The sequence below is a fragment of the Silene latifolia genome, chromosome 10 (assembly GCF_048544455.1).
Source record: "Silene latifolia isolate original U9 population chromosome 10, ASM4854445v1, whole genome shotgun sequence".
Lineage (NCBI taxonomy): Eukaryota > Viridiplantae > Streptophyta > Magnoliopsida > Caryophyllales > Caryophyllaceae > Silene > Silene latifolia.
In genome coordinates, this window is record NC_133535.1 from 156,287,933 (window position 1) to 156,298,068 (window position 10,136).

Genomic DNA, 10,136 nt, shown 5'->3' on the forward strand with positions numbered 1-10,136 from the left:
AAAACGGGTGTGAACCGTACAAGTTAAGGTCCTTATTAGCACTAGGAATGTCAGCATTCCACATAGTGAGAACTTGGTTAGGGGTTAATTGAAATGTGGGCTTGGTATGCTCACCAAGCCCATATATGTGGGACCGGTTAGCGGGGAGTGTGGAGTATAATTGAAGATATTGGTCTTTGAAAATGAGGGTAGTGTTTGGGTCATTGGGGTCCGTTGTGGCGTTGAAGAGGATGTCACCGTTGGAGGAGTTGGTGACGATGAAGCCGAACGGGGTGGTGTGGAGTAAGGTGAATATGAGGGACGAGTTTTTGGTGGTTAACACGGTGGTCTTGTTTTCCGATGGAGGGTTGTCGTTAAGTTTGGAAAATGATGGTGGTGGTGGTCGCGGTTGTACTGGTGGTGGACGAGGTATGATGTCATCGGGGATTTCCCAACGACTATTACTAGCGTCAGTTATTCTGATCCTAAGACGATCATCTTCCTCGAAGCTACATAAATGTAATTAACTTCGGTTAGACTTTCGTACAAATCATTTGTTTAACTGAATCAAAATATATTTCGAAAAAAAAAATATTTGATCGAAACAGAGAGAGTATAACTAAAATTCGAGCGGATAATTCACGTGGTACCCTGAGTTTTGCAACTTTGCACGAAATACCCAATTTTTTTAGCCGGAAAATTTAAAGAGGTCATAACTAGAAAATGACGAATTTTTTTTCTAAATCGCTCATCTTTCCGAGAAATACTATTTGAAAAAAAAATTGTCGCATTTTGATCCTGTTACTAGGAGTTATTGTGCCTCAAAGTGTTTTCGACCGAACAAACTTTGAGTGATCATATATCTTGGTTACGAGGTCCAAACTCGTCAAATTTTCTTTTCAAATCGTAGTTCTCGGAAAGATGATCGATTTGAAAAAAAAAAAAAATCTTCACGTTCTGAGTTCATAAACACGAGTTATGACCTTTTTAAATTTTCCGGATCAAAAATTTGGATATTCCGTACAAAGTGACAAAATTCAAGAGTACCGTATGAATTATCCGAAATCCGAGTAAATTAACGTACCTAGCAGTAAGGCTAAGAATCTGAATATCGTCCCCATAAGTAGAGGAATTCTGAACAACTTGTAAATAAGCAGTTAATGTCTTAGTAGCATTATCAATTTGAGCATCTGTTACCTTATAACCATGCCCAATTACCGTGTCATCATTACTAAATTCTGATAATTTTGTTCCTACAACTAACGTACATAACACTAGTAGACATGCTAGTGTCAAAAAATTGACGTGGGAAATTAAATTTTTTCGCATTCTTTTTTTAGGATAATGTATTTTTTTTTAAAAAAAAATAGATTATATTTTTTTATGGAAAATGATGTAAATGAAGGGCTTTTATATAAGTTAAGTGAAGGATAAAATTTGTGCAAGTCGATCAACACAATAAATAGGATTGATCTTTATGATTATGAATTTATATTATATGCTATTAATGGCTTGTTTTAGAGATTTTGTTTACTACACTTAAGGTAATAAATCGGTTAATTTTTTACTTTGTTTGTCAATGAGATAAGCAATATTGATTATTTACTATATATATATAATTGGATATTGTAAAACAATAATGACGTTGATTTATCTTTGTTTATGTACTTTAAATTAGGAACGGACTTAGAACTAAAATTTTGGGGAAGCGAATTTTCTCATGTTGTTTTATATTTATGTTCAAGTCTCAATGTCGCGTATATAAGAATTTTTTAAGAGCAAAAGTAATCAGAAGTTTAAAGTCTCAATGTCTCGATGTTTGTATTATAATTAAATACGAGTACAAAAATAACAGAAATGTTTGTATGTTCCATAGCTCCTTGGTGAAGTTGCAATTCAATTTTAACGTCGACTTTTGTTGTCCTATGTCGCCGCTGAATGGTGTACCGATTTATCTGAAAAACCCATTTGTGAAACCCAATAGAGTAATTGCGAAGTCTCCGTTAGTGATGTTTGATTGATTGATAACGTCCTCGACTCTTGAATTCCAAATTCAGCAGATTCGATTACATATCATGTAGACCAACCCTGGGTGGTGCTATGACTACCGTAAAAGCTTTACAAGAGCCTGTCTTTAATGTTTTCAAGGAATTTGAAATAAGCATATCTCCAAGATGTCTTTATAACTAAAGTACCACAAACTCCCCAAAACCCAACGATAAATCCAAGGGCCACACTTATGTAAAGTCCAAGGAAAAAATTGAAGTCCTCATCCTTGCCTTTAATACTAGTATTATCGATGTTGGGTACATTCGAGGGCTTTTGATTGTTCGAACAACTTGGAAGTGGTGCTCCACAAAGTCCCGGGTTTCCTACATACAATGACGCATCAAAGCTCGCAATTGAGTGCTAACGGAATTTCCCCGACAAAGTTGTTGTTGGACACATCCATGACATCAAGAGTAGTTACTTTGGCTAGACTTATTGGGATTTTTCCACTAAGGTGGTTGTTTGACAAATCAAGAAGTTCTAAAGTCGCCAGTTTCCGATTTCAAAAGGAATGTAACCACTCAAGTTGTTTTCGGACAAGTCTAGAGCTCCTAGTGTAGTAAGTCCCGATATTCCATCGTGAATTTCTCCACTCAACTCGTTACACAAAGATCAATATATTTAACAAACTTAATCGTTTCTTTGAATCTCTGCTCCTCTCCTTTCCAAGAAATAATCGCAGTTTCACTTTTAGTTATAACTCCGGAACAATAATGTCGAAAATAGTATATCGGTGTGCAAACTGCGACCCTAGATTTTTTATCCCTTCCATCGCTGTAAAATTCCGAATGCAATTGGGTATTACTCCTGAGATGTGATTAATGGCAAGGTCTAATATTTGGAGCTTGTTGAGGCGACAAATGCTTTCAGGTATCTCTCCATTAAAATTGTTTTTCCGAAGAATAAAAGCACCTAGACTTTGAAACGCATTACCTATCCATGGAGGTATATTCCCACTAAATAAATTGTATCCTAGATTTAGGATCACCAAGGATGTACAGCTCTCAAATGCAGCCGGAAATGGTCCCGAAAAGCTATTGTTATGCAGGTGTAGGGTCTGAAGATTGAGCAAGGTACCAATGGAGTTCGGAATATGTCCCGATAATTTATTATTTTCTAAGTGTAGGCTTGTTAGTTGACTAAAATTCATCCAACAATCTGGAAGCTCCCCATAAAATAAATTATTTGACAAGTCTAGTTTATTTAAAATACTCTCAGTTTTGGGACACAAGATATGAGAACAGTTAGAAAACTTATTATCGTTTAGATATAAATAGCTTGTGTTTGCAAAGGCCGATGGTACGACACCTTCAAAGAGATTTGAACTCAAGTCTATTGCAAAAGCATTTGATATATTTGGCAGATTTGGGAGAATTCCGTAAAACTGATTATTAGACATATTCAAGTATTGAAGATTAGATGGCAGTGAGTTCCAGAAAGAAACAGGAATGCTGTCAGAAATGCCCGAATTTGAAACATCAAAGTACGAGAATTTTTTTTGTACCTGAAGCCACTTTGGAAACCGAGGGCCTAACTTGCAGGATCTCAAACTGATAACATCTAGTTGAAATGGAGGAATCCAATTCTCATAAACTAGTTTTTGAACCCGTGCACTGCACGGGTAGAAACGGAGAGTATTATTAAAAGTAACAATTTACATATTTTTTGGATTTAGTAAATTATTAAATTTTAGAAAATTTCACTTTGTCTACTACCCATACACTTTTGATACTATGATTTTTTCTATTTGAAATACTATGATTTTTTTTCTCGACTTTTGATAAGTTATTGGCAAATAGTCGAAGTAAGCGGCTGAGGTAACTTAGACTTGTCCAAATTAAGCGAATCTGAATAACCCGACACCCAAATTCAGGACCAAACCTTGATCTGAACCCGAATTGTGTAAAACAATGGATAAGTAACTCCTTATATGAAACTCCCTTTGTCCCACTCATTTGTTTGCTTATTCCATTTTGGGTTGTCTCAATCAATTGTGTGCCTTTATATTTTAGGAATGTCTTTGATAAGCAATTTGATACTCCACACTCAATTTGATTAACTTGTTATTTAATAATTGACCCTCCTCTTTTCTTGCCATTTGTGTACAAACCAAAGGCAAACGAATGAATGATCGGGACGAAAGGACTCAAGGGAGTATGAAACTTCATATTTTATTTACCAAATTGTTATTACCCAAACTGGAACTATTGCAATGCGACACATGTTATTTTCCTACCCCGTTGACGTATCAATGTTTACGTTCTCATACGTATTTAAGTAAAGATGTATAAACTGGTTTTCGTACCCCGTTGGCATATCAATGTTTACGTTCTAAATTCTAATACCTCGTCTTAAACTTAAAATGGATAAAATAAAATACATAAGACAAAAGCATAATATCTAGGGATTAGTAATAAGCTTGTCCGATCCATCCAAGTACGGTGTTATTTAACCCCATCTTAAGAAATACCAACTATGCATTTATAATGTGAAGTATCAAAATGGCGGTAAATACAACCATAACCGCTGTGAATTTCTACATAATTGGTTAGTGTTGTATTGTCACTAGTGTAAAATTATATGCTACTTCGTAGATATATATTTTTAAATCAACCTTAATTAGAGTAACTGCAAGTTAAAAGAAGTATTGTGAAGAGTAGATTAGAGCACAAAAAAAGATGAATCAAAGGATGATTTATTTAACATATCAATTTATACGAATCCAATATTAACCTCTCTCTAATTCGTCTCCAATAAATTGTTCAATCAATTTGTGTTAGTTACATTTCTTGAAAGATACTCTCTTCGTCCAATTCATTTATTTTTGTACATTTGAATAAAAGACCTCTCACAAAGAATATCAAAGATAAACAAATGATTTTGAAGGAGGGAGTAATATGGAGTACTCGGTCAATCTACTCATTGGAATATTAGTGGGAAAGGAATCCCTTTTTGACATTAATGAGGATAATCATAATCCAAATCATTTTGAATGAATTTGGCCAAATTAATATGCTAATTTTCTAATTGGAATAATAAAACGGGTGGTATGAAAAGTATCATTAAGTAAAAAACTTACGTATTTTCTTATTTAATACGGCGTAAATAACTAAATTTTAGAAAAATTAATCACCCTTATTTATCACACACTCGTTTATAAGTTTATATATGTTGCTTAATTTTATTCGAAGTACTCTGTTTTTTTCCTCTGATTTTTTTTATTTATGAGAGGTAAAATATGAAAAAAAGAATATAAAATTAGTGTTGATTTCATATTTGTTTATCACGCAATATACATTTAATTATACTCATTATTGTATTTAAGATTTTGAACTCACTCGGTTATTTTGATAAATCGGGAGATAGTCATCTCAATTAAAAGTCTTAGTTATTGGTTATAATCGAATTAACAAAATTACATCTCAAATAATAATATATTCAATTTAATTTGACTAACAAATGCCAAAATTTAAAAAATAAAACCACATGAATTGATCGAGTCTAAATTATTACAAATAACCGATATTCAATAATCGTAATTTATTAAAAGTTATTTCTTATATTAAAAACTCCAACAATTATCAACTCCATAATTATTTAACATTGATTTGTAACTCACACGACCAATTTTTATACCGGGCTTCTTTCTTTTAATTAATGAATGACAATGCTCAAACCTCCCTTAGATTCCACCTTTGTCTCGAGACGATGAAGTGTTAGGTCATAGTGTATATCTATAATTTACCTGTCAACAAAAATGTTATGTCAATGAATAAAATTGATCGATGTTTCTGGTTCAATAGACAATGTATAAAGTAAACAAATGATTGAGATAAATAATATAAAAAAAATCTTCAAAAGCCATTATACGTACAATCATTTTGGCCTCAAACTCGACTCTCAAACTACAACTCATACACTCGTAAATTAATCTACGGAGCAGCAATCGAATCGTCAAGTCCCTAGAAATCGAATTATAAAGTAGATATTAGATGAAATATTTCAATCTACGAAGCAGCAATAGAATTGTCAGGTCCCTAGAAAATCGAATTAGAAAGTAGATATTAGACGAAATATTTTAAAATAGAATACGTAGTATTAAAATCAAGAAAAATCATTTACCAAAGGGAAGAAGATAGGGGGTTGAGATATGCTAATAGTAGAAGGTAGGTTAATAGATTAATTATGATCAAACATTATATGCAAATTCCTTTACGCCTAAGATTGTAAATATTTGACTACATCTTGTTAAACTGGGTACTCATTTTAATTTTGAGAATGAGGGCTTAAATCTTGGATTTATTTATTATTTACATTTTTAAATAATTTTAATTAAAGATTTGTTATAACTGCTATAAATAGATTAAGTATTTAATGTAACTATTAAACTTGGAGTTGACACGTGACAAAATTTCTCAGCAAATGATATGTGGCAGACTGGTTTCTGCTTTAATATAATATATGATGTTTACCACCAATTTCGGGTTATCTGACAAGTCTAGTTCGCGTAAATGTAAGAGATTTAGAAAGTGCATATGAGTAAGAGTACCTTCCAAAGAGTTGGAAGAAACATACAAACTCTCAAGCATAGTAAATTGTCCTATACCATCGAACTGCACCCCAAAACCATTCATCCTCAAATCCAATGTTATTAGTCCATTGTTATTGCAATTAATTAAAGAATCGATGACATTACTTAGTTCATCAGTGAAGTTATTAAAACTCAAGTCGAGTTGTTCCAAGTAACATAACTTACTAATGATTTTGAATACACTCCCCTGAAACACATTTTCTCGGAGCGAGAGATACGAAAGCAATTGAAATTTCTCAAACTCGCTTGGGATAGGGACGTCAAATACATTCTCGGAAAGATCAAGATATACGAGTTGGTTAGTGATTTTGGGAAAGTTGAACAACCATTGTAATATTGAACTTCCATTGAAATTATTATGAGAAAGGCTGATCGTATGGAGATTAGTAGAGGAATTAATGTATAAAATTGGTGACAGAGTTTTCGTAGGAAGTTGACACGAATTCATACGAAGAACACGTAATGAAGGTAAACTGTTAACAATCGTCATCCAATTCGTAACTGAACTAAGATTCGCATAACTCAAATCAAGATATCTCTGTTGGAAGATAATTCGTAACAATGAAAACAGACAGAAACTTTAACAGAAACAAGAGACAGAAAAGACTTATCGAAACTGAATTGCAGCGCCGTGGTATGGAGGCCACTGACTTGAAAACTATATCGGCACGACCGTGGTGGTAATCGTCTCTCGCCGGTAGTTCCCCAAGGTTAACACTGCGACACCCGTACACAACCACTCGTGTATGGGAGCCTTGGAACTAACAGAACCGAACCCAGAAATAAAACTCAGAAGCAGAATATTATCATATATGAGAGATGTAGAAGAGTTGTGTGAATTTGTGTGTATCAAGTGATGAGAGAACAGCTCTATTTATAGTCGAAAATAGAGCTGTTACAGGCAAACAGAAGGATCATAAACGGAGGAAATAAAGGAGATAATCAATCCCCTTAATGACAGTCAATACGGAATTAAAGGAGAATAAATCTCCATAATCACGGAGATATAAATTGACTGAGATCCGTTACTGGACTCCAAAAACACACACAAGCCAGGCCCAAAAAGATAAGATAAAAGAGGGCCTTTGGCCCGCACCGCAGGTCCTCTACCCGAGCCCGAGCCGGGCCGGGCCGGTGCGCGCGCGCGTGTGTGTGTTTGGACCCAAACCCACAAGCCCAACAATCACCACAAAAGCCTCCTTGGTCCAATCTCTTACCCACCATTGAACCAAAGACAATATAAACACAAACCATACAACTCTCCTCACCGATGTGGGAGAGTGTATGAACCAAAAACCAAAAAACCTTTGGCTTTACTTGGCATCACACCAACAATCCCCCACTGATGATAAGGAAAAGCTAAAGAGAAATTTCTGAGTAAGGAAGGACTGGATACTTAAACGTTCAATGTCTTTCGACTTGAATTGACGTATTAGTGAAATGAGGCAACAACTTACTTTCAACAAGAGAATATCTTTCGATTTGAATTCCTTGTCGGTCTTCGGTCATTGATTCCCCCACAACACATATCATACCTTCAAAGACTGTTTTGTTCCGTGATTTCAAGTGCAACGCTTTTAAAGCCATGCGTTTACCCAGTTTAGGTGAGTGCTCTAGTGAGAATTTTTTATATTCTTACATAGATGGTGGCTGAACCATCACACCCCCAAAGGTAGCTCAAGTGCTTCTCAGTAGCACTTCTCATAAGAGCTATTAAGGACAAAGTCCAACCTCATATAAAAACACAATCCATCAAGTGCGTCTCAAAAGCACCACCAAATTGGCTATGGATATCAAATGCCATAGGAATGAGCTACAGAGTCCATCAAGTATCACATTCAAACTTGATTTATGGACTTAAGCCCCATTCCCCTCGACATGTCAAGGACTACTCTCCTTGTTAACCCCTTAGTAAGGGGATCGGCAAGATTACGTTCGGACTTCACATAGTCCAAAGCAATTACTCCATTTTTCGTGTTGTTTTACCACACCGTGCCTGATTCGAATATGTCGTCTCTTACCATTATAGACATTATTCTTAGCAACACTAATAGCTGCTTTACTATCACAGAGTAAGGAGACTGGTGCAACCTGTCCGCCCCACATGGGCACGTCTGCTAGTAAGTTCCTCAACCAATCTGCTTCTTGACACCGCCAACTCAAGAGCAATGAACTCGAATTCCATGGTAGAGCTAGCTATACAAGTCTCATTTCTGGAGACTTCCACGATATAGCTCATCCACCCAAGGTGAACACATAACCACTAGTGGAATGAATTTCATCATTACCTGCAACCCAATTTGCATCACAATATCCTTCTAACACAAAGGGTATTTGTCATAATGCAAACACAAATCAATTGTTCCTTTCGGTATTTAAGCAAACGACGAAGTGCATTCCAATGCTCGATCTTGGGGTTATGTGTATATCGACTCGGTCTACTAACAAAGATAAGCAATGTCCGGTCGATACGATTTCATGAGGAACATCACACTTCCTATAATTCTAGCATATTCTTCTTGTGAGACACTATCACCCAAGTTCTTACACAAAGATATACTAGCATCATAAGGAGTTTTAGCAGGTGTAACATCAAAACTGTTAAATTTCTTCAACACTTTTTCAACATAATGTGATTGACTAAGGGATATACCACTTGGGTTTTCACAACTCTAACTCCAAGGATAATATCAGCTTCTCCTAAGTCTTTCATCTCAAACCGTGATGACAAAAATTGTTTGGTTTTATTTACAACAGATAAATTATTACCAAGAATTAACATGTCATCAACATATAAGCATATAATCACACAATCTGATCCAAACATTTTAGATTAGACACACGAATCAGAATTGTTAGTTATATAGCCATCGTCAGTCAAAGTGTTGTAAAATTTCTCATACCACTGTTTAGGTGCTTGTTTCAGACCATAAAGTGATTTTCTCAGTTTACACACCTTACTCTCTTGACCCTTTACCACAAACCCCTCGGGTTGCAACATATAGATCTCTTCATTTAGGTCACCATTCAAAAAGCGTTTTTACATCCATTTGATGTACTACAAGATCATGAATAAGCGACCAAAGCAACAAGAGTTCTAATGGTGGAAATTTTAGTCACAAGTGAGTAAGTATCAAAATAGTCAATATCTTTCTTTTGTGTAAACCCCCTCACCACAAGTCTGGCCTTGAACCTTTCTATTGTTCCATCAGGTCTCATTTTCTTTTTAAATATCCATTTGCTACTAATGGGTTTACTACCTTTAGGCAAATCAGTTAACTCCAAGTCTGATTAGAAACAATAGAATCTAGTTCATTTTTAATAACTTCTTTCCAAAAAACAACATCTATAGATCTCATAGCCTCATCATATGTTTTTGGATCATCTTCTATTAAAAAGGCAGAAACAAGCTCATCAAAAGCACAAATATCACCTGCGTTTTTAGATAAGTGAAGTTTGATAGCATCGATTCGATGAAATCACTCCCGTAGCTCTTTTCAATTACCGGGCCTTTTAC